This window comes from Hyla sarda, unplaced genomic scaffold, assembly GCF_029499605.1.
Source record: "Hyla sarda isolate aHylSar1 unplaced genomic scaffold, aHylSar1.hap1 scaffold_142, whole genome shotgun sequence".
NCBI classification, from domain to species: Eukaryota; Metazoa; Chordata; class Amphibia; order Anura; family Hylidae; genus Hyla; species Hyla sarda.
This window is the reverse complement of record NW_026608050.1, coordinates 451,151-476,254: the sequence shown is the minus strand read 5'-3', so window position 1 is coordinate 476,254 and position 25,104 is coordinate 451,151. Positions and strand designations below refer to the sequence as shown.

General features: G+C 46.1%; 11 non-coding genes across 11 annotated transcripts; all 11 read right to left on the bottom strand.

Moving 5' to 3' along the window:
* Positions 1-1,549: 1,549 nt before the first annotated feature.
* Positions 1,550-1,740, bottom strand: LOC130307194 (U2 spliceosomal RNA). Its single transcript, XR_008856404.1, has one exon. It is a non-coding gene; the product is annotated as a U2 spliceosomal RNA (small nuclear RNA).
* Positions 1,741-3,827: 2,087 nt separating this feature from the next.
* Positions 3,828-4,018, bottom strand: LOC130307193 (U2 spliceosomal RNA). Its single transcript, XR_008856403.1, has one exon. It is a non-coding gene; the product is annotated as a U2 spliceosomal RNA (small nuclear RNA).
* Positions 4,019-6,105: 2,087 nt separating this feature from the next.
* Positions 6,106-6,296, bottom strand: LOC130307192 (U2 spliceosomal RNA). Its single transcript, XR_008856402.1, has one exon. It is a non-coding gene; the product is annotated as a U2 spliceosomal RNA (small nuclear RNA).
* A 2,084-nt stretch (positions 6,297-8,380) lies between these two features.
* LOC130307191 (U2 spliceosomal RNA) lies at positions 8,381-8,571 on the bottom strand. The gene has a single exon (XR_008856401.1). It is a non-coding gene; the product is annotated as a U2 spliceosomal RNA (small nuclear RNA).
* Positions 8,572-10,658: 2,087 nt separating this feature from the next.
* LOC130307189 (U2 spliceosomal RNA) lies at positions 10,659-10,849 on the bottom strand. Its single transcript, XR_008856400.1, has one exon. It is a non-coding gene; the product is annotated as a U2 spliceosomal RNA (small nuclear RNA).
* Positions 10,850-12,935: 2,086 nt separating this feature from the next.
* LOC130307187 (U2 spliceosomal RNA) lies at positions 12,936-13,126 on the bottom strand. Its single transcript, XR_008856398.1, has one exon. It is a non-coding gene; the product is annotated as a U2 spliceosomal RNA (small nuclear RNA).
* Positions 13,127-15,210: 2,084 nt separating this feature from the next.
* Positions 15,211-15,401, bottom strand: LOC130307186 (U2 spliceosomal RNA). The gene has a single exon (XR_008856397.1). It is a non-coding gene; the product is annotated as a U2 spliceosomal RNA (small nuclear RNA).
* A 2,075-nt stretch (positions 15,402-17,476) lies between these two features.
* On the bottom strand, positions 17,477-17,667 carry LOC130307185 (U2 spliceosomal RNA). The gene has a single exon (XR_008856396.1). It is a non-coding gene; the product is annotated as a U2 spliceosomal RNA (small nuclear RNA).
* Positions 17,668-19,751: 2,084 nt separating this feature from the next.
* Positions 19,752-19,942, bottom strand: LOC130307184 (U2 spliceosomal RNA). The gene has a single exon (XR_008856395.1). It is a non-coding gene; the product is annotated as a U2 spliceosomal RNA (small nuclear RNA).
* Positions 19,943-22,024: 2,082 nt separating this feature from the next.
* On the bottom strand, positions 22,025-22,215 carry LOC130307183 (U2 spliceosomal RNA). The gene has a single exon (XR_008856394.1). It is a non-coding gene; the product is annotated as a U2 spliceosomal RNA (small nuclear RNA).
* Positions 22,216-24,303: 2,088 nt separating this feature from the next.
* Positions 24,304-24,494, bottom strand: LOC130307182 (U2 spliceosomal RNA). Its single transcript, XR_008856393.1, has one exon. It is a non-coding gene; the product is annotated as a U2 spliceosomal RNA (small nuclear RNA).
* Positions 24,495-25,104: the final 610 nt, after the last annotated feature.

The following is a 25,104-nucleotide window of genomic DNA, read 5'->3' as shown; positions in this document are numbered from 1 at the left end:
GACATCACAAATCCCTATGGTTACATACACAACAAAGCTGGGTTGTTGTTGTTTACACTCTGCAAGGCCTGTGGAAGTGAGTGACATCATAGCACTGTAGTTCTGAGGGTTCTAGATGGATGCAACAATCTCCTGTTGCTTCTATGAAGGCCATAATAGACGACATCACCAAACAGCTCCATAGTCACATACACAGCAAAGGAGAGATGTTGTTTACACCTAGTGATGTCAGTGGTATTGAGTGACATCACAGCACAGTGCTAAGGCTCCTGGGCCTGGACACAGCAGCGGCTGCAATATCTCAACGGAGAATACGTTTATATATATGTGTGTGTGTGCGCGTATATATATATATATATATATATATATATATATATATATATTTCTCCGCCGAAATCACTTTTAAACCCATTTCCACCTTTTTTTCCCTTCTCTTCCTCTTACTTTTTTTTCACGTTTTTTTACGTTTTTCTCCTTTTCGCCTCTTTTCTGGGCGTATTATTCTTCTTTTTCTTCTTTTTTTTCGTCTAATGCATACCCCATCAGTGCAGCAATGCTTATTCAATACCGCCAGCAGATGGAGACACTGGGGGATAATTTTCTAAGGATTTATACTGATTTTTCCTGTCTGAATTTGTCGCACAGAAAGTTGCAGGCCAAATATGTGTGACATTTCTGCGACTTTAGCTTCTAGAGCATTTTTACAACATTATACATAGGTGCTGAATACATAAAAAGCGACTGTTCAGCGACAGACAAGTCGAATCGGCTGAAAGTAGGCCAGAATGTCAGTCCATGTTGGAGCAGGTTTAGATACAGTCTAAAGTATAGATCTCAAAGTCTGTGCACAGAATTTAGCAAGGGCCTCGCACCTTCTGATGCATCAGGTAGGTGCACAATAGCATAGCCTAACCCTCTGTACTTTGGTCTATATTGATGCGGGACATAGACAGCCAGCTGATGACCAATCCATTAGTGCAATGGATGGCTGGAAGCATTTGTCTTTGCCTTTGCAATACCACAGAAGCAATGCATGGTCAATGTACAGCAATGACACACCTGTGTGAACAGCCAGGAGACCCCCCCCCCCCCATGTTATGTTACATAGTTACATACTTAGTACGGTCGAAAAAAGACATATGTCCATCAAGTTCAACCAGGGAATTAAGGGGTAGGGGTGTGGCGCGATATTGGGGAAGGGATGAGATTTTATATTTCTTCATAAGCATTAATCTTATTTTGTCAATTAGGAACATTCAGCACCCACCCGCTATCAAGGCAGCTGCCTATCATGTCATGCCCTACCTGCACAGGTGTGCTGGCTACTCAAATGATCCAATTAAGGAGGCCATTTAGTCAGCAGCAGCAGAAGTCCTGTGCCTGGACGCTCCAACAGCGGCCAGACACAAGCAGAAGCAGCAGAAGCAGCAGCAGCAGCACCACCTTTTGTTTTTTGGCTGCAGCAGCAAGGCCCACAGGGCTGGCTAGCTGGCTAGCCAGCAAGCAGGTAGCAATGAAAGTAGGAATCTTTCTTTTTAACCCTGTAAGGGGGTGGTGCACTGTACCCGAAGATACTGCCATATCGGGTCAATGCATAGGGCGACGGAAGCAAGCTTCGAAATCGGCCCCCGTTCTCAAAAATCCATTTAATATATGGTCCCCAGATAGGGGACGTATCAGATATTAAACTGATAAGAACAGATACTACACTTGATCTTAGCCAAAAGGCCGAGAAGCGATAACCGTGAAAGGGGCGGGCCCAACAAGGTCCCCTTCATGGGCACTATCACTGCTTGCTGTCAGGGAGGCTGCCAGACAATTTTCCATGCACACTCTGGGCTGGGGGGCAGTCAACCACCAGTACACACAGCAGAACCTAAACCCATACCATTATTGCTAAGCAGCAAGACAGGGGCCCATTGCACTCCCACGGGGCCTTTTTAAATGCAATCCATAACCCGGATTTGCCAGGAACCCTTCTTACTCCTCCTACTTGCATGTGACACTGGGCTTAGGATCTGCATAGGAAACACACACACAAGCACACACCTACCTTTGTTGCCTGCAGATGCCTCCTTGGCTGTCCCCAAACGGTATCAAACCAACACCCACGGGAAGCTGTAAGCATAGAGGACATGCCTGCACCCCATTGGACTTACCTGTGTGGGTTAAATCCGGGTTATTTGACAACCTATGGCGGTGATGGTTCTGCTCAGGCAGAGCAGTGCTGATGCTCCTCATAAAGCTGTCGCTGCTGTGAAGGTTCTAGGTGACATCACAAATCCCTATGGTTACATACACAACAAAGCTGGGTTGTTGTTGTTTACACTCTGCAAGGCCTGTGGAAGTGAGTGACATCATAGCACTGTAGTTCTGAGGGTTCTAGATGGATGCAACAATCTCCTGTTGCTTCTATGAAGGCCATAATAGACGACATCACCAAACAGCTCCATAGTCACATACACAGCAAAGGAGAGATGTTGTTTACACCTAGTTGTCAGTGGTATTGAGTGACATCACAGCACAGTGCTAAGGCTCCTGGGCCTGGACACAGCAGCGGCTGCAATATCTCAACGGAGAATACGTTTATATATATGTGTGTGTGTGCGCGTATATATATATATATATATATATATATATATATATATATATATATATTTCTCCGCCGAAATCACTTTTAAACCCATTTCCACCTTTTTTTCCCTTCTCTTCCTCTTACTTTTTTTTCACGTTTTTTTACGTTTTTCTCCTTTTCGCCTCTTTTCTGGGCGTATTATTCTTCTTTTTCTTCTTTTTTTTCGTCTAATGCATACCCCATCAGTGCAGCAATGCTTATTCAATACCGCCAGCAGATGGAGACACTGGGGGATAATTTTCTAAGGATTTATACTGATTTTTCCTGTCTGAATTTGTCGCACAGAAAGTTGCAGGCCAAATATGTGTGACATTTCTGCGACTTTAGCTTCTAGAGCATTTTTACAACATTATACATAGGTGCTGAATACATAAAAAGCGACTGTTCAGCGACAGACAAGTCGCATCGGCTGAAAGTAGGCCAGAATGTCAGTCCATGTTGGAGCAGGTTTAGATACAGTCTAAAGTATAGATCTCAAAGTCTGTGCACAGAATTTAGCAAGGGCCTCGCACCTTCTGATGCATCAGGTAGGTGCACAATAGCATAGCCTAACCCTCTGTACTTTGGTCTATATTGATGCGGGACATAGACAGCCAGCTGATGACCAATCCATTAGTGCAATGGATGGCTGGAAGCATTTGTCTTTGCCTTTGCAATACCACAGAAGCAATGCATGGTCAATGTACAGCAATGACACACCTGTGTGAACAGCCAGGAGACCCCCCCCCCCCCCCCATGTTATGTTACATAGTTACATAGTTAGTACGGTCGAAAAAAGACATATGTCCATCAAGTTCAACCAGGGAATTAAGGGGTAGGGGTGTGGCGCGATATTGGGGAAGGGATGAGATTTTATATTTCTTCATAAGCATTAATCTTATTTTGTCAATTAGGAACATTCAGCACCCACCCGCTATCAAGGCAGCTGCCTATCATGTCATGCCCTACCTGCACAGGTGTGCTGGCTACTCAAATGATCCAATTAAGGAGGCCATTTAGTCAGCAGCAGCAGAAGTCCTGTGCCTGGACGCTCCAACAGCGGCCAGACACAAGCAGAAGCAGCAGAAGCAGCAGCAGCAGCACCACCTTTTGTTTTTTGGCTGCAGCAGCAAGGCCCACAGGGCTGGCTAGCTGGCTAGCCAGCAAGCAGGTAGCAATGAAAGTAGGAATCTTTCTTTTTAACCCTGTAAGGGGGTGGTGCACTGTACCCGAAGATACTGCCATATCGGGTCAATGCATAGGGCGACGGAAGCAAGCTTCGAAATCGGCCCCCGTTCTCAAAAATCCATTTAATATATGGTCCCCAGATAGGGGACGTATCAGATATTAAACTGATAAGAACAGATACTACACTTGATCTTAGCCAAAAGGCCGAGAAGCGATAACCGTGAAAGGGGCGGGCCCAACAAGGTCCCCTTCATGGGCACTATCACTGCTTGCTGTCAGGGAGGCTGCCAGACAATTTTCCATGCACACTCTGGGCTGGGGGGCAGTCAACCACCAGTACACACAGCAGAACCTAAACCCATACCATTATTGCTAAGCAGCAAGACAGGGGCCCATTGCACTCCCACGGGGCCTTTTTAAATGCAATCCATAACCCGGATTTGCCAGGAACCCTTCTTACTCCTCCTACTTGCATGTGACACTGGGCTTAGGATCTGCATAGGAAACACACACACAAGCACACACCTACCTTTGTTGCCTGCAGATGCCTCCTTGGCTGTCCCCAAACGGTATCAAACCAACACCCACGGGAAGCTGTAAGCATAGAGGACATGCCTGCACCCCATTGGACTTACCTGTGTGGGTTAAATCCGGGTTATTTGACAACCTATGGCGGTGATGGTTCTGCTCAGGCAGAGCAGTGCTGATGCTCCTCATAAAGCTGTCGCTGCTGTGAAGGTTCTAGGTGACATCACAAATCCCTATGGTTACATACACAACAAAGCTGGGTTGTTGTTGTTTACACTCTGCAAGGCCTGTGGAAGTGAGTGACATCATAGCACTGTAGTTCTGAGGGTTCTAGATGGATGCAACAATCTCCTGTTGCTTCTATGAAGGCCATAATAGACGACATCACCAAACAGCTCCATAGTCACATACACAGCAAAGGAGAGATGTTGTTTACACCTAGTGATGTCAGTGGTATTGAGTGACATCACAGCACAGTGCTAAGGCTCCTGGGCCTGGACACAGCAGCGGCTGCAATATCTCAACGGAGAATACGTTTATATATATGTGTGTGTGTGCGCGTATATATATATATATATATATATATATATATATATATATATATATTCTCCGCCGAAATCACTTTTAAACCCATTTCCACCTTTTTTTCCCTTCTCTTCCTCTTACTTTTTTTTCACGTTTTTTTACGTTTTTCTCCTTTTCGCCTCTTTTCTGGGCGTATTATTCTTCTTTTTCTTCTTTTTTTTCGTCTAATGCATACCCCATCAGTGCAGCAATGCTTATTCAATACCGCCAGCAGATGGAGACACTGGGGGATAATTTTCTAAGGATTTATACTGATTTTTCCTGTCTGAATTTGTCGCACAGAAAGTTGCAGGCCAAATATGTGTGACATTTCTGCGACTTTAGCTTCTAGAGCATTTTTACAACATTATACATAGGTGCTGAATACATAAAAAGCGACTGTTCAGCGACAGACAAGTCGCATCGGCTGAAAGTAGGCCAGAATGTCAGTCCATGTTGGAGCAGGTTTAGATACAGTCTAAAGTATAGATCTCAAAGTCTGTGCACAGAATTTAGCAAGGGCCTCGCACCTTCTGATGCATCAGGTAGGTGCACAATAGCATAGCCTAACCCTCTGTACTTTGGTCTATATTGATGCGGGACATAGACAGCCAGCTGATGACCAATCCATTAGTGCAATGGATGGCTGGAAGCATTTGTCTTTGCCTTTGCAATACCACAGAAGCAATGCATGGTCAATGTACAGCAATGACACACCTGTGTGAACAGCCAGGAGACCCCCCCCCCCCCCCCCATGTTATGTTACATAGTTACATAGTTAGTACGGTCGAAAAAAGACATATGTCCATCAAGTTCAACCAGGGAATTAAGGGGTAGGGGTGTGGCGCGATATTGGGGAAGGGATGAGATTTTATATTTCTTCATAAGCATTAATCTTATTTTGTCAATTAGGAACATTCAGCACCCACCCGCTATCAAGGCAGCTGCCTATCATGTCATGCCCTACCTGCACAGGTGTGCTGGCTACTCAAATGATCCAATTAAGGAGGCCATTTAGTCAGCAGCAGCAGAAGTCCTGTGCCTGGATGCTCCAACAGCGGCCAGACACAAGCAGAAGCAGCAGAAGCAGCAGCAGCAGCACCACCTTTTGTTTTTTGGCTGCAGCAGCAAGGCCCACAGGGCTGGCTAGCTGGCTAGCCAGCAAGCAGGTAGCAATGAAAGTAGGAATCTTTCTTTTTAACCCTGTAAGGGGGTGGTGCACTGTACCCGAAGATACTGCCATATCGGGTCAATGCATAGGGCGACGGAAGCAAGCTTCGAAATCGGCCCCCGTTCTCAAAAATCCATTTAATATATGGTCCCCAGATAGGGGACGTATCAGATATTAAACTGATAAGAACAGATACTACACTTGATCTTAGCCAAAAGGCCGAGAAGCGATAACCGTGAAAGGGGCGGGCCCAACAAGGTCCCCTGCTTGCTGTCAGGGAGGCTGCCAGACAATTTTCCATGCACACTCTGGGCTGGGGGGCAGTCAACCACCAGTACACACAGCAGAACCTAAACCCATACCATTATTGCTAAGCAGCAAGACAGGGGCCCATTGCACTCCCACGGGGCCTTTTTAAATGCAATCCATAACCCGGATTTGCCAGGAACCCTTCTTACTCCTCCTACTTGCATGTGACACTGGGCTTAGGATCTGCATAGGAAACACACACACAAGCACACACCTACCTTTGTTGCCTGCAGATGCCTCCTTGGCTGTCCCCAAACGGTATCAAACCAACACCCACGGGAAGCTGTAAGCATAGAGGACATGCCTGCACCCCATTGGACTTACCTGTGTGGGTTAAATCCGGGTTATTTGACAACCTATGGCGGTGATGGTTCTGCTCAGGCAGAGCAGTGCTGATGCTCCTCATAAAGCTGTCGCTGCTGTGAAGGTTCTAGGTGACATCACAAATCCCTATGGTTACATACACAACAAAGCTGGGTTGTTGTTGTTTACACTCTGCAAGGCCTGTGGAAGTGAGTGACATCATAGCACTGTAGTTCTGAGGGTTCTAGATGGATGCAACAATCTCCTGTTGCTTCTATGAAGGCCATAATAGACGACATCACCAAACAGCTCCATAGTCACATACACAGCAAAGGAGAGATGTTGTTTACACCTAGTGATGTCAGTGGTATTGAGTGACATCACAGCACAGTGCTAAGGCTCCTGGGCCTGGACACAGCAGCGGCTGCAATATCTCAACGGAGAATACGTTTATATATATGTGTGTGTGTGCGCGTATATATATATATATATATATATATATATATATAAATATATATATATATTTCTCCGCCGAAATCACTTTTAAACCCATTTCCACCTTTTTTTCCCTTCTCTTCCTCTTACTTTTTTTTCACGTTTTTTTACGTTTTTCTCCTTTTCGCCTCTTTTCTGGGCGTATTATTCTTCTTTTTCTTCTTTTTTTTCGTCTAATGCATACCCCATCAGTGCAGCAATGCTTATTCAATACCGCCAGCAGATGGAGACACTGGGGGATAATTTTCTAAGGATTTATACTGATTTTTCCTGTCTGAATTTGTCGCACAGAAAGTTGCAGGCCAAATATGTGTGACATTTCTGCGACTTTAGCTTCTAGAGCATTTTTACAACATTATACATAGGTGCTGAATACATAAAAAGCGACTGTTCAGCGACAGACAAGTCGCATCGGCTGAAAGTAGGCCAGAATGTCAGTCCATGTTGGAGCAGGTTTAGATACAGTCTAAAGTATAGATCTCAAAGTCTGTGCACAGAATTTAGCAAGGGCCTCGCACCTTCTGATGCATCAGGTAGGTGCACAATAGCATAGCCTAACCCTCTGTACTTTGGTCTATATTGATGCGGGACATAGACAGCCAGCTGATGACCAATCCATTAGTGCAATGGATGGCTGGAAGCATTTGTCTTTGCCTTTGCAATACCACAGAAGCAATGCATGGTCAATGTACAGCAATGACACACCTGTGTGAACAGCCAGGAGACCCCCCCCCCCCCCCCCATGTTATGTTACATAGTTACATAGTTAGTACGGTCGAAAAAAGACATATGTCCATCAAGTTCAACCAGGGAATTAAGGGGTAGGGGTGTGGCGCGATATTGGGGAAGGGATGAGATTTTATATTTCTTCATAAGCATTAATCTTATTTTGTCAATTAGGAACATTCAGCACCCACCCGCTATCAAGGCAGCTGCCTATCATGTCATGCCCTACCTGCACAGGTGTGCTGGCTACTCAAATGATCCAATTAAGGAGGCCATTTAGTCAGCAGCAGCAGAAGTCCTGTGCCTGGACGCTCCAACAGCGGCCAGACACAAGCAGAAGCAGCAGAAGCAGCAGCAGCAGCAGCAGCAGCACCACCTTTTGTTTTTTGGCTGCAGCAGCAAGGCCCACAGGGCTGGCTAGCTGGCTAGCCAGCAAGCAGGTAGCAATGAAAGTAGGAATCTTTCTTTTTAACCCTGTAAGGGGGTGGTGCACTGTACCCGAAGATACTGCCATATCGGGTCAATGCATAGGGCGACGGAAGCAAGCTTCGAAATCGGCCCCCGTTCTCAAAAATCCATTTAATATATGGTCCCCAGATAGGGGACGTATCAGATATTAAACTGATAAGAACAGATACTACACTTGATCTTAGCCAAAAGGCCGAGAAGCGATAACCGTGAAAGGGGCGGGCCCAACAAGGTCCCCTTCATGGGCACTATCACTGCTTGCTGTCAGGGAGGCTGCCAGACAATTTTCCATGCACACTCTGGGCTGGGGGGCAGTCAACCACCAGTACACACAGCAGAACCTAAACCCATACCATTATTGCTAAGCAGCAAGACAGGGGCCCATTGCACTCCCACGGGGCCTTTTTAAATGCAATCCATAACCCGGATTTGCCAGGAACCCTTCTTACTCCTCCTACTTGCATGTGACACTGGGCTTAGGATCTGCATAGGAAACACACACACAAGCACACACCTACCTTTGTTGCCTGCAGATGCCTCCTTGGCTGTCCCCAAACGGTATCAAACCAACACCCACGGGAAGCTGTAAGCATAGAGGACATGCCTGCACCCCATTGGACTTACCTGTGTGGGTTAAATCCGGGTTATTTGACAACCTATGGCGGTGATGGTTCTGCTCAGGCAGAGCAGTGCTGATGCTCCTCATAAAGCTGTCGCTGCTGTGAAGGTTCTAGGTGACATCACAAATCCCTATGGTTACATACACAACAAAGCTGGGTTGTTGTTGTTTACACTCTGCAAGGCCTGTGGAAGTGAGTGACATCATAGCACTGTAGTTCTGAGGGTTCTAGATGGATGCAACAATCTCCTGTTGCTTCTATGAAGGCCATAATAGACGACATCACCAAACAGCTCCATAGTCACATACACAGCAAAGGAGAGATGTTGTTTACACCTAGTGATGTCAGTGGTATTGAGTGACATCACAGCACAGTGCTAAGGCTCCTGGGCCTGGACACAGCAGCGGCTGCAATATCTCAACGGAGAATACGTTTATATATATGTGTGTGTGTGCGCGTATATATATATATATTATATATATATATATATATATATATATATTTCTCCGCCGAAATCACTTTTAAACCCATTTCCACCTTTTTTTCCCTTCTCTTCCTCTTACTTTTTTTTCACGTTTTTTTACGTTTTTCTCCTTTTCGCCTCTTTTCTGGGCGTATTATTCTTCTTTTTCTTCTTTTTTTTCGTCTAATGCATACCCCATCAGTGCAGCAATGCTTATTCAATACCGCCAGCAGATGGAGACACTGGGGGATAATTTTCTAAGGATTTATACTGATTTTTCCTGTCTGAATTTGTCGCACAGAAAGTTGCAGGCCAAATATGTGTGACATTTCTGCGACTTTAGCTTCTAGAGCATTTTTACAACATTATACATAGGTGCTGAATACATAAAAAGCGACTGTTCAGCGACAGACAAGTCGCATCGGCTGAAAGTAGGCCAGAATGTCAGTCCATGTTGGAGCAGGTTTAGATACAGTCTAAAGTATAGATCTCAAAGTCTGTGCACAGAATTTAGCAAGGGCCTCGCACCTTCTGATGCATCAGGTAGGTGCACAATAGCATAGCCTAACCCTCTGTACTTTGGTCTATATTGATGCGGGACATAGACAGCCAGCTGATGACCAATCCATTAGTGCAATGGATGGCTGGAAGCATTTGTCTTTGCCTTTGCAATACCACAGAAGCAATGCATGGTCAATGTACAGCAATGACACACCTGTGTGAACAGCCAGGAGACCCCCCCCCCCCCCCCCATGTTATGTTACATAGTTACATAGTTAGTACGGTCGAAAAAAGACATATGTCCATCAAGTTCAACCAGGGAATTAAGGGGTAGGGGTGTGGCGCGATATTGGGGAAGGGATGAGATTTTATATTTCTTCATAAGCATTAATCTTATTTTGTCAATTAGGAACATTCAGCACCCACCCGCTATCAAGGCAGCTGCCTATCATGTCATGCCCTACCTGCACAGGTGTGCTGGCTACTCAAATGATCCAATTAAGGAGGCCATTTAGTCAGCAGCAGCAGAAGTCCTGTGCCTGGACGCTCCAACAGCGGCCAGACACAAGCAGAAGCAGCAGAAGCAGCAGCAGCAGCACCACCTTTTGTTTTTTGGCTGCAGCAGCAAGGCCCACAGGGCTGGCTAGCTGGCTAGCCAGCAAGCAGGTAGCAATGAAAGTAGGAATCTTTCTTTTTAACCCTGTAAGGGGGTGGTGCACTGTACCCGAAGATACTGCCATATCGGGTCAATGCATAGGGCGACGGAAGCAAGCTTCGAAATCGGCCCCCGTTCTCAAAAATCCATTTAATATATGGTCCCCAGATAGGGGACGTATCAGATATTAAACTGATAAGAACAGATACTACACTTGATCTTAGCCAAAAGGCCGAGAAGCGATAACCGTGAAAGGGGCGGGCCCAACAAGGTCCCCTTCATGGGCACTATCACTGCTTGCTGTCAGGGAGGCTGCCAGACAATTTTCCATGCACACTCTGGGCTGGGGGGCAGTCAACCACCAGTACACACAGCAGAACCTAAACCCATACCATTATTGCTAAGCAGCAAGACAGGGGCCCATTGCACTCCCACGGGGCCTTTTTAAATGCAATCCATAACCCGGATTTGCCAGGAACCCTTCTTACTCCTCCTACTTGCATGTGACACTGGGCTTAGGATCTGCATAGGAAACACACACACAAGCACACACCTACCTTTGTTGCCTGCAGATGCCTCCTTGGCTGTCCCCAAACGGTATCAAACCAACACCCACGGGAAGCTGTAAGCATAGAGGACATGCCTGCACCCCATTGGACTTACCTGTGTGGGTTAAATCCGGGTTATTTGACAACCTATGGCGGTGATGGTTCTGCTCAGGCAGAGCAGTGTGCTGATGCTCCTCATAAAGCTGTCGCTGCTGTGAAGGTTCTAGGTGACATCACAAATCCCTATGGTTACATACACAACAAAGCTGGGTTGTTGTTGTTTACACTCTGCAAGGCCTGTGGAAGTGAGTGACATCATAGCACTGTAGTTCTGAGGGTTCTAGATGGATGCAACAATCTCCTGTTGCTTCTATGAAGGCCATAATAGACGACATCACCAAACAGCTCCATAGTCACATACACAGCAAAGGAGAGATGTTGTTTACACCTAGTGATGTCAGTGGTATTGAGTGACATCACAGCACAGTGCTAAGGCTCCTGGGCCTGGACACAGCAGCGGCTGCAATATCTCAACGGAGAATACGTTTATATATATGTGTGTGTGTGCGCGTATATATATATATATATATATATATATATATATATATATATTTCTCCGCCGAAATCACTTTTAAACCCATTTCCACCTTTTTTTCCCTTCTCTTCCTCTTACTTTTTTTTCACGTTTTTTTACGTTTTTCTCCTTTTCGCCTCTTTTCTGGGCGTATTATTCTTCTTTTTCTTCTTTTTTTTCGTCTAATGCATACCCCATCAGTGCAGCAATGCTTATTCAATACCGCCAGCAGATGGAGACACTGGGGGATAATTTTCTAAGGATTTATACTGATTTTTCCTGTCTGAATTTGTCGCACAGAAAGTTGCAGGCCAAATATGTGTGACATTTCTGCGACTTTAGCTTCTAGAGCATTTTTACAACATTATACATAGGTGCTGAATACATAAAAAGCGACTGTTCAGCGACAGACAAGTCGCATCGGCTGAAAGTAGGCCAGAATGTCAGTCCATGTTGGAGCAGGTTTAGATACAGTCTAAAGTATAGATCTCAAAGTCTGTGCACAGAATTTAGCAAGGGCCTCGCACCTTCTGATGCATCAGGTAGGTGCACAATAGCATAGCCTAACCCTCTGTACTTTGGTCTATATTGATGCGGGACATAGACAGCCAGCTGATGACCAATCCATTAGTGCAATGGATGGCTGGAAGCATTTGTCTTTGCCTTTGCAATACCACAGAAGCAATGCATGGTCAATGTACAGCAATGACACACCTGTGTGAACAGCCAGGAGACCCCCCCCCCCCCCCCCATGTTATGTTACATAGTTACATAGTTAGTACGGTCGAAAAAAGACATATGTCCATCAAGTTCAACCAGGGAATTAAGGGGTAGGGGTGTGGCGCGATATTGGGGAAGGGATGAGATTTTATATTTCTTCATAAGCATTAATCTTATTTTGTCAATTAGGAACATTCAGCACCCACCCGCTATCAAGGCAGCTGCCTATCATGTCATGCCCTACCTGCACAGGTGTGCTGGCTACTCAAATGATCCAATTAAGGAGGCCATTTAGTCAGCAGCAGCAGAAGTCCTGTGCCTGGACGCTCCAACAGCGGCCAGACACAAGCAGAAGCAGCAGAAGCAGCAGCAGCAGCACCACCTTTTGTTTTTTGGCTGCAGCAGCAAGGCCCACAGGGCTGGCTAGCTGGCTAGCCAGCAAGCAGGTAGCAATGAAAGTAGGAATCTTTCTTTTTAACCCTGTAAGGGGGTGGTGCACTGTACCCGAAGATACTGCCATATCGGGTCAATGCATAGGGCGACGGAAGCAAGCTTCGAAATCGGCCCCCGTTCTCAAAAATCCATTTAATATATGGTCCCCAGATAGGGGACGTATCAGATATTAAACTGATAAGAACAGATACTACACTTGATCTTAGCCAAAAGGCCGAGAAGCGATAACCGTGAAAGGGGCGGGCCCAACAAGGTCCCCTTCATGGGCACTATCACTGCTTGCTGTCAGGGAGGCTGCCAGACAATTTTCCATGCACACTCTGGGCTGGGGGGCAGTCAACCACCAGTACACACAGCAGAACCTAAACCCATACCATTATTGCTAAGCAGCAAGACAGGGGCCCATTGCACTCCCACGGGGCCTTTTTAAATGCAATCCATAACCCGGATTTGCCAGGAACCCTTCTTACTCCTCCTACTTGCATGTGACACTGGGCTTAGGATCTGCATAGGAAACACACACACAAGCACACACCTACCTTTGTTGCCTGCAGATGCCTCCTTGGCTGTCCCCAAACGGTATCAAACCAACACCCACGGGAAGCTGTAAGCATAGAGGACATGCCTGCACCCCATTGGACTTACCTGTGTGGGTTAAATCCGGGTTATTTGACAACCTATGGCGGTGATGGTTCTGCTCAGGCAGAGCAGTGCTGATGCTCCTCATAAAGCTGTCGCTGCTGTGAAGGTTCTAGGTGACATCACAAATCCCTATGGTTACATACACAACAAAGCTGGGTTGTTGTTGTTTACACTCTGCAAGGCCTGTGGAAGTGAGTGACATCATAGCACTGTAGTTCTGAGGGTTCTAGATGGATGCAACAATCTCCTGTTGCTTCTATGAAGGCCATAATAGACGACATCACCAAACAGCTCCATAGTCACATACACAGCAAAGGAGAGATGTTGTTTACACCTAGTGATGTCAGTGGTATTGAGTGACATCACAGCACAGTGCTAAGGCTCCTGGGCCTGGACACAGCAGCGGCTGCAATATCTCAACGGAGAATACGTTTATATATATGTGTGTGTGTGCGCGTATATATATATATATATATATATATATATATATATATATATATTTCTCCGCCGAAATCACTTTTAAACCCATTTCCACCTTTTTTTCCCTTCTCTTCCTCTTACTTTTTTTTCACGTTTTTTTACGTTTTTCTCCTTTTCGCCTCTTTTCTGGGCGTATTATTCTTCTTTTTCTTCTTTTTTTTCGTCTAATGCATACCCCATCAGTGCAGCAATGCTTATTCAATACCGCCAGCAGATGGAGACACTGGGGGATAATTTTCTAAGGATTTATACTGATTTTTCCTGTCTGAATTTGTCGCACAGAAAGTTGCAGGCCAAATATGTGTGACATTTCTGCGACTTTAGCTTCTAGAGCATTTTTACAACATTATACATAGGTGCTGAATACATAAAAAGCGACTGTTCAGCGACAGACAAGTCGCATCGGCTGAAAGTAGGCCAGAATGTCAGTCCATGTTGGAGCAGGTTTAGATACAGTCTAAAGTATAGATCTCAAAGTCTGTGCACAGAATTTAGCAAGGGCCTCGCACCTTCTGATGCATCAGGTAGGTGCACAATAGCATAGCCTAACCCTCTGTACTTTGGTCTATATTGATGCGGGACATAGACAGCCAGCTGATGACCAATCCATTAGTGCAATGGATGGCTGGAAGCATTTGTCTTTGCCTTTGCAATACCACAGAAGCAATGCATGGTCAATGTACAGCAATGACACACCTGTGTGAACAGCCAGGAGACCCCCCCCCCCCCCCATGTTATGTTACATAGTTACATAGTTAGTACGGTCGAAAAAAGACATATGTCCATCAAGTTCAACCAGGGAATTAAGGGGTAGGGGTGTGGCGCGATATTGGGGAAGGGATGAGATTTTATATTTCTTCATAAGCATTAATCTTATTTTGTCAATTAGGAACATTCAGCACCCACCCGCTATCAAGGCAGCTGCCTATCATGTCATGCCCTACCTGCACAGGTGTGCTGGCTACTCAAATGATCCAATTAAGGAGGCCATTTAGTCAGCAGCAGCAGAAGTCCTGTGCCTGGACGCTCCAACAGCGGCCAGACACAAGCAGAAGCAGCAGAAGCAGCAGCAGCAGCACCACCTTTTGTTTTTTGGCTGCAGCAGCAAGGCCCACAGGGCTGGCTAGCTGGCTAGCCAGCAAGCAGGTAGCAATGAAAGTAGGAATCTTTCTTTTTAACCCTGTAAGGGGGTGGTGCACTGTACCCGAAGATACTGCCATATCGGGTCAATGCATAGGGCGACGGAAGCAAGCTTCGAAATCGGCCCCCGTTCTCAAAAATCCATTTAATATATGGTCCCCAGATAGGGGACGTATCAGATATTAAACTGATAAGAACAGATACTACACTTGATCTTAGCCAAAAGGCCGAGAAGCGATAACCGTGAAAGGGGCGGGCCCAACAAGGTCCCCTTCATGGGCACTATCACTGCTTGCTGTCAGGGAGGCTGCCAGACAATTTTCCATGCACACTCTGGGCTGGGGGGCAGTCAACCACCAGTACACACAGCAGAACCTAAACCCATACCATTATTGCTAAGCAGCAAGACAGGGGCCCATTGCACTCCCACGGGGCCTTTTTAAATGCAATCCATAACCCGGATTTGCCAGGAACCCTTCTTACTCCTCCTACTTGCATGTGACACTGGGCTTAGGATCTGCATAGGAAACACACACACAAGCACACACCTACCTTTGTTGCCTGCAGAATGCCTCCTTGGCTGTCCCCAAACGGTATCAAACCAACACCCACGGGAAGCTGTAAGCATAGAGGACATGCCTGCACCCCATTGGACTTACCTGTGTGGGTTAAATCCGGGTTATTTGACAACCTATGGCGGTGATGGTTCTGCTCAGGCAGAGCAGTGCTGATGCTCCTCATAAAGCTGTCGCTGCTGTGAAGGTTCTAGGTGACATCACAAATCCCTATGGTTACATACACAACAAAGCTGGGTTGTTGTTGTTTACACTCTGCAAGGCCTGTGGAAGTGAGTGACATCATAGCACTGTAGTTCTGAGGGTTCTAGATGGATGCAACAATCTCCTGTTGCTTCTATGAAGGCCATAATAGACGACATCACCAAACAGCTCCATAGTCACATACACAGCAAAGGAGAGATGTTGTTTACACCTAGTGATGTCAGTGGTATTGAGTGACATCACAGCACAGTGCTAAGGCTCCTGGGCCTGGACACAGCAGCGGCTGCAATATCTCAACGGAGAATACGTTTATATATATGTGTGTGTGTGCGCGTATATATATATATATATATATATATATATTTCTCCGCCGAAATCACTTTTAAACCCATTTCCACCTTTTTTTCCCTTCTCTTCCTCTTACTTTTTTTTCACGTTTTTTTTACGTTTTTCTCCTTTTCGCCTCTTTTCTGGGCGTATTATTCTTCTTTTTCTTCTTTTTTTTCGTCTAATGCATACCCCATCAGTGCAGCAATGCTTATTCAATACCGCCAGCAGATGGAGACACTGGGGGATAATTTTCTAAGGATTTATACTGATTTTTCCTGTCTGAATTTGTCGCACAGAAAGTTGCAGGCCAAATATGTGTGACATTTCTGCGACTTTAGCTTCTAGAGCATTTTTACAACATTATACATAGGTGCTGAATACATAAAAAGCGACTGTTCAGCGACAGACAAGTCGCATCGGCTGAAAGTAGGCCAGAATGTCAGTCCATGTTGGAGCAGGTTTAGATACAGTCTAAAGTATAGATCTCAAAGTCTGTGCACAGAATTTAGCAAGGGCCTCGCACCTTCTGATGCATCAGGTAGGTGCACAATAGCATAGCCTAACCCTCTGTACTTTGGTCTATATTGATGCGGGACATAGACAGCCAGCTGATGACCAATCCATTAGTGCAATGGATGGCTGGAAGCATTTGTCTTTGCCTTTGCAATACCACAGAAGCAATGCATGGTCAATGTACAGCAATGACACACCTGTGTGAACAGCCAGGAGACCCCCCCCCCCCCCCCCCATGTTATGTTACATAGTTACATAGTTAGTACGGTCGAAAAAAGACATATGTCCATCAAGTTCAACCAGGGAATTAAGGGGTAGGGGTGTGGCGCGATATTGGGGAAGGGATGAGATTTTATATTTCTTCATAAGCATTAATCTTATTTTGTCAATTAGGAATATTCAGCACCCACCCGCTATCAAGGCAGCTGCCTATCATGTCATGCCCTACCTGCACAGGTGTGCTGGCTACTCAAATGATCCAATTAAGGAGGCCATTTAGTCAGCAGCAGCAGAAGTCCTGTGCCTGGACGCTCCAACAGCGGCCAGACACAAGCAGAAGCAGCAGAAGCAGCAGCAGCAGCACCACCTTTTGTTTTTTGGCTGCAGCAGCAAGGCCCACAGGGCTGGCTAGCTGGCTAGCCAGCAAGCAGGTAGCAATGAAAGTAGGAATCTTTCTTTTTAACCCTGTAAGGGGGTGGTGCACTGTACCCGAAGATACTGCCATATCGGGTCAATGCATAGGGCGACGGAAGCAAGCTTCGAAATCGGCCCCCGTTCTCAAAAATCCATTTAATATATGGTCCCCAGATAGGGGACGTATCAGATATTAAACTGATAAGAACAGATACTACACTTGATCTTAGCCAAAAGGCCGAGAAGCGATAACCGTGAAAGGGGCGGGCCCAACAAGGTCCCCTTCATGGGCACTATCACTGCTTGCTGTCAGGGAGGCTGCCAGACAATTTTCCATGCACACTCTGGGCTGGGGGGCAGTCAACCACCAGTACACACAGCAGAACCTAAACCCATACCATTATTGCTAAGCAGCAAGACAGGGGCCCATTGCACTCCCACGGGGCCTTTTTAAATGCAATCCATAACCCGGATTTGCCAGGAACCCTTCTTACTCCTCCTACTTGCATGTGACACTGGGCTTAGGATCTGCATAGGAAACACACACACAAGCACACACCTACCTTTGTTGCCTGCAGATGCCTCCTTGGCTGTCCCCAAACGGTATCAAACCAACACCCACGGGAAGCTGTAAGCATAGAGGACATGCCTGCACCCCATTGGACTTACCTGTGTGGGTTAAATCCGGGTTATTTGACAACCTATGGCGGTGATGGTTCTGCTCAGGCAGAGCAGTGCTGATGCTCCTCATAAAGCTGTCGCTGCTGTGAAGGTTCTAGGTGACATCACAAATCCCTATGGTTACATACACAACAAAGCTGGGTTGTTGTTGTTTACACTCTGCAAGGCCTGTGGAAGTGAGTGACATCATAGCACTGTAGTTCTGAGGGTTCTAGATGGATGCAACAATCTCCTGTTGCTTCTATGAAGGCCATAATAGACGACATCACCAAACAGCTCCATAGTCACATACACAGCAAAGGAGAGATGTTGTTTACACCTAGTGATGTCAGTGGTATTGAGTGACATCACAGCACAGTGCTAAGGCTCCTGGGCCTGGACACAGCAGCGGCTGCAATATCTCAACGGAGAATACGTTTATATATATGTGTGTGTGTGCGCGTATATATATATATATATATATATATATATATATATATATATTTCTCCGCCGAAATCACTTTTAAACCCATTTCCACCTTTTTTTCCCTTCTCTTCCTCTTACTTTTTTTTCACGTTTTTTTACGTTTTTCTCCTTTTCGCCTCTTTTCTGGGCGTATTATTCTTCTTTTTCTTCTTTTTTTTCGTCTAATGCATACCCCATCAGTGCAGCAATGCTTATTCAATACCGCCAGCAGATGGAGACACTGGGGGATAATTTTCTAAGGATTTATACTGATTTTTCCTGTCTGAATTTGTCGCACAGAAAGTTGCAGGCCAAATATGTGTGACATTTCTGCGACTTTAGCTTCTAGAGCATTTTTACAACATTATACATAGGTGCTGAATACATAAAAAGCGACTGTTCAGCGACAGACAAGTCGCATCGGCTGAAAGTAGGCCAGAATGTCAGTCCATGTTGGAGCAGGTTTAGATACAGTCTAAAGTATAGATCTCAAAGTCTGTGCACAGAATTTAGCAAGGGCCTCGCACCTTCTGATGCATCAGGTAGGTGCACAATAGCATAGCCTAACCCTCTGTACTTTGGTCTATATTGATGCGGGACATAGACAGCCAGCTGATGACCAATCCATTAGTGCAATGGATGGCTGGAAGCATTTGTCTTTGCCTTTGCAATACCACAGAAGCAATGCATGGTCAATGTACAGCAATGACACACCTGTGTGAACAGCCAGGAGACCCCCCCCCCCCCCCCCATGTTATGTTACATAGTTACATAGTTAGTACGGTCGAAAAAAGACATATGTCCATCAAGTTCAACCAGGGAATTAAGGGGTAGGGGTGTGGCGCGATATTGGGGAAGGGATGAGATTTTATATTTCTTCATAAGCATTAATCTTATTTTGTCAATTAGGAACATTCAGCACCCACCCGCTATCAAGGCAGCTGCCTATCATGTCATGCCCTACCTGCACAGGTGTGCTGGCTACTCAAATGATCCAATTAAGGAGGCCATTTAGTCAGCAGCAGCAGAAGTCCTGTGCCTGGACGCTCCAACAGCGGCCAGACACAAGCAGAAGCAGCAGAAGCAGCAGCAGCAGCACCACCTTTTGTTTTTTGGCTGCAGCAGCAAGGCCCACAGGGCTGGCTAGCTGGCTAGCCAGCAAGCAGGTAGCAATGAAAGTAGGAATCTTTCTTTTTAACCCTGTAAGGGGGTGGTGCACTGTACCCGAAGATACTGCCATATCGGGTCAATGCATAGGGCGACGGAAGCAAGCTTCGAAATCGGCCCCCGTTCTCAAAAATCCATTTAATATATGGTCCCCAGATAGGGGACGTATCAGATATTAAACTGATAAGAACAGATACTACACTTGATCTTAGCCAAAAGGCCGAGAAGCGATAACCGTGAAAGGGGCGGGCCCAACAAGGTCCCCTTCATGGGCACTATCACTGCTTGCTGTCAGGGAGGCTGCCAGACAATTTTCCATGCACACTCTGGGCTGGGGGGCAGTCAACCACCAGTACACACAGCAGAACCTAAACCCATACCATTATTGCTAAGCAGCAAGACAGGGGCCCATTGCACTCCCACGGGGCCTTTTTAAATGCAATCCATAACCCGGATTTGCCAGGAACCCTTCTTACTCCTCCTACTTGCATGTGACACTGGGCTTAGGATCTGCATAGGAAACACACACACAAGCACACACCTACCTTTGTTGCCTGCAGATGCCTCCTTGGCTGTCCCCAAACGGTATCAAACCAACACCCACGGGAAGCTGTAAGCATAGAGGACATGCCTGCACCCCATTGGACTTACCTGTGTGGGTTAAATCCGGGTTATTTGACAACCTATGGCGGTGATGGTTCTGCTCAGGCAGAGCAGTGCTGATGCTCCTCATAAAGCTGTCGCTGCTGTGAAGGTTCTAGGTGACATCACAAATCCCTATGGTTACATACACAACAAAGCTGGGTTGTTGTTGTTTACACTCTGCAAGGCCTGTGGAAGTGAGTGACATCATAGCACTGTAGTTCTGAGGGTTCTAGATGGATGCAACAATCTCCTGTTGCTTCTATGAAGGCCATAATAGACGACATCACCAAACAGCTCCATAGTCACATACACAGCAAAGGAGAGATGTTGTTTACACCTAGTGATGTCAGTGGTATTGAGTGACATCACAGCACAGTGCTAAGGCTCCTGGGCCTGGACACAGCAGCGGCTGCAATATCTCAACGGAGAATACGTTTATATATATGTGTGTGTGTGCGCGTATATATATATATATATATATATATATATATATATATATTTCTCCGCCGAAATCACTTTTAAACCCATTTCCACCTTTTTTTCCCTTCTCTTCCTCTTACTTTTTTTTCACGTTTTTTTACGTTTTTCTCCTTTTCGCCTCTTTTCTGGGCGTATTATTCTTCTTTTTCTTCTTTTTTTTCGTCTAATGCATACCCCATCAGTGCAGCAATGCTTATTCAATACCGCCAGCAGATGGAGACACTGGGGGATAATTTTCTAAGGATTTATACTGATTTTTCCTGTCTGAATTTGTCGCACAGAAAGTTGCAGGCCAAATATGTGTGACATTTCTGCGACTTTAGCTTCTAGAGCATTTTTACAACATTATACATAGGTGCTGAATACATAAAAAGCGACTGTTCAGCGACAGACAAGTCGCATCGGCTGAAAGTAGGCCAGAATGTCAGTCCATGTTGGAGCAGGTTTAGATACAGTCTAAAGTATAGATCTCAAAGTCTGTGCACAGAATTTAGCAAGGGCCTCGCACCTTCTGATGCATCAGGTAGGTGCACAATAGCATAGCCTAACCCTCTGTACTTTGGTCTATATTGATGCGGGACATAGACAGCCAGCTGATGACCAATCCATTAGTGCAATGGATGGCTGGAAGCATTTGTCTTTGCCTTTGCAATACCACAGAAGCAATGCATGGTCAATGTACAGCAATGACACACCTGTGTGAACAGCCAGGAGACCCCCCCCCCCCCCCCCATGTTATGTTACATAGTTACATAGTTAGTACGGTCGAAAAAAGACATATGTCCATCAAGTTCAACCAGGGAATTAAGGGGTAGGGGTGTGGCGCGATATTGGGGAAGGGATGAGATTTTATATTTCTTCATAAGCATTAATCTTATTTTGTCAATTAGGAACATTCAGCACCCACCCGCTATCAAGGCAGCTGCCTATCATGTCATGCCCTACCTGCACAGGTGTGCTGGCTACTCAAATGATCCAATTAAGGAGGCCATTTAGTCAGCAGCAGCAGAAGTCCTGTGCCTGGACGCTCCAACAGCGGCCAGACACAAGCAGAAGCAGCAGAAGCAGCAGCAGCAGCACCACCTTTTGTTTTTTGGCTGCAGCAGCAAGGCCCACAGGGCTGGCTAGCTGGCTAGCCAGCAAGCAGGTAGCAATGAAAGTAGGAATCTTTCTTTTTAACCCTGTAAGGGGGTGGTGCACTGTACCCGAAGATACTGCCATATCGGGTCAATGCATAGGGCGACGGAAGCAAGCTTCGAAATCGGCCCCCGTTCTCAAAAATCCATTTAATATATGGTCCCCAGATAGGGGACGTATCAGATATTAAACTGATAAGAACAGATACTACACTTGATCTTAGCCAAAAGGCCGAGAAGCGATAACCGTGAAAGGGGCGGGCCCAACAAGGTCCCCTTCATGGGCACTATCACTGCTTGCTGTCAGGGAGGCTGCCAGACAATTTTCCATGCACACTCTGGGCTGGGGGGCAGTCAACCACCAGTACACACAGCAGAACCTAAACCCATACCATTATTGCTAAGCAGCAAGACAGGGGCCCATTGCACTCCCACGGGGCCTTTTTAAATGCAATCCATAACCCGGATTTGCCAGGAACCCTTCTTACTCCTCCTACTTGCATGTGACACTGGGCTTAGGATCTGCATAGGAAACACACACACAAGCACACACCTACCTTTGTTGCCTGCAGATGCCTCCTTGGCTGTCCCCAAACGGTATCAAACCAACACCCACGGGAAGCTGTAAGCATAGAGGACATGCCTGCACCCCATTGGACTTACCTGTGTGGGTTAAATCCGGGTTATTTGACAACCTATGGCGGTGATGGTTCTGCTCAGGCAGAGCAGTGCTGATGCTCCTCATAAAGCTGTCCCTGCTGTGAAGGTTCTAGGTGACATCACAAATCCCTATGGTTACATACACAACAAAGCTGGGTTGTTGTTGTTTACACTCTGCAAGGCCTGTGGAAGTGAGTGACATCATAGCACTGTAGTTCTGAGGGTTCTAGATGGATGCAACAATCTCCTGTTGCTTCTATGAAGGCCATAATAGACGACATCACCAAACAGCTCCATAGTCACATACACAGCAAAGGAGAGATGTTGTTTACACCTAGTGATGTCAGTGGTATTGAGTGACATCACAGCACAGTGCTAAGGCTCCTGGGCCTGGACACAGCAGCGGCTGCAATATCTCAACGGAGAATACGTTTATATATATGTGTGTGGTGCGCGTATATATATATATATATATATATATATATATATATATATATATATATATATATATATTTCTCCGCCGAAATCACTTTTAAACCCATTTCCACCTTTTTTTCCCTTCTCTTCCTCTTACTTTTTTTTCACGTTTTTTTACGTTTTTCTCCTTTTCGCCTCTTTTCTGGGCGTATTATTCTTCTTTTTCTTCTTTTTTTTCGTCTAATGCATACCCCATCAGTGCAGCAATGCTTATTCAATACCGCCAGCAGATGGAGACACTGGGGGATAATTTTCTAAGGATTTATACTGATTTTTCCTGTCTGAATTTGTCGCACAGAAAGTTGCAGGCCAAATATGTGTGACATTTCTGCGACTTTAGCTTCTAGAGCATTTTTACAACATTATACATAGGTGCTGAATACATAAAAAGCGACTGTTCAGCGACAGACAAGTCGCATCGGCTGAAAGTAGGCCAGAATGTCAGTCCATGTTGGAGCAGGTTTAGATACAGTCTAAAGTATAGATCTCAAAGTCTGTGCACAGAATTTAGCAAGGGCCTCGCACCTTCTGATGCATCAGGTAGGTGCACAATAGCATAGCCTAACCCTCTGTACTTTGGTCTATATTGATGCGGGACATAGACAGCCAGCTGATGACCAATCCATTAGTGCAATGGATGGCTGGAAGCATTTGTCTTTGCCTTTGCAATACCACAGAAGCAATGCATGGTCAATGTACAGCAATGACACACCTGTGTGAACAGCCAGGAGACCCCCCCCCCCCCCATGTTATGTTACATAGTTACATAGTTAGTACGGTCGAAAAAAGACATATGTCCATCAAGTTCAACCAGGGAATTAAGGGGTAGGGGTGTGGCGCGATATTGGGGAAGGGATGAGATTTTATATTTCTTCATAAGCATTAATCTTATTTTGTCAATTAGGAACATTCAGCACCCACCCGCTATCAAGGCAGCTGCCTATCATGTCATGCCCTACCTGCACAGGTGTGCTGGCTACTCAAATGATCCAATTAAGGAGGCCATTTAGTCAGCAGCAGCAGAAGTCCTGTGCCTGGACGCTCCAACAGCGGCCAGACACAAGCAGAAGCAGCAGAAGCAGCAGCAGCAGCACCACCTTTTGTTTTTTGGCTGCAGCAGCAAGGCCCACAGGGCTGGCTAGCCAGCAAGCAGGTAGCAATGAAAGTAGGAATCTTTCTTTTTAACCCTGTAAGGGGGTGGTGCACTGTACCCGAAGATACTGCCATATCGGGTCAATGCATAGGGCGACGGAAGCAAGCTTCGAAATCGGCCCCCGTTCTCAAAAATCCATTTAATATATGGTCCCCAGATAGGGGACGTATCAGATATTAAACTGATAAGAACAGATACTACACTTGATCTTAGCCAAAAGGCCGAGAAGCGATAACCGTGAAAGGGGCGGGCCCAACAAGGTCCCCTTCATGGGCACTATCACTGCTTGCTGTCAGGGAGGCTGCCAGACAATTTTCCATGCACACTCTGGGCTGGGGGGCAGTCAACCACCAGTACACACAGCAGAACCTAAACCCATACCATTATTGCTAAGCAGCAAGACAGGGGCCCATTGCACTCCCACGGGGCCTTTTTAAATGCAATCCATAACCCGGATTTGCCAGGAACCCTTCTTACTCCTCCTACTTGCATGTGACACTGGGCTTAGGATCTGCATAGGAAACACACACACAAGCACACACCTACCTTTGTTGCCTGCAGATGCCTCCTTGGCTGTCCCCAAACGGTATCAAACCAACACCCACGGGAAGCTGTAAGCATAGAGGACATGCCTGCACCCCATTGGACTTACCTGTGTGGGTTAAATCCGGGTTATTTGACAACCTATGGCGGTGATGGTTCTGCTCAGGCAGAGCAGTGCTGATGCTCCTCATAAAGCTGTCGCTGCTGTGAAGGTTCTAGGTGACATCACAAATCCCTATGGTTACATACACAACAAAGCTGGGTTGTTGTTGTTTACACTCTGCAAGGCCTGTGGAAGTG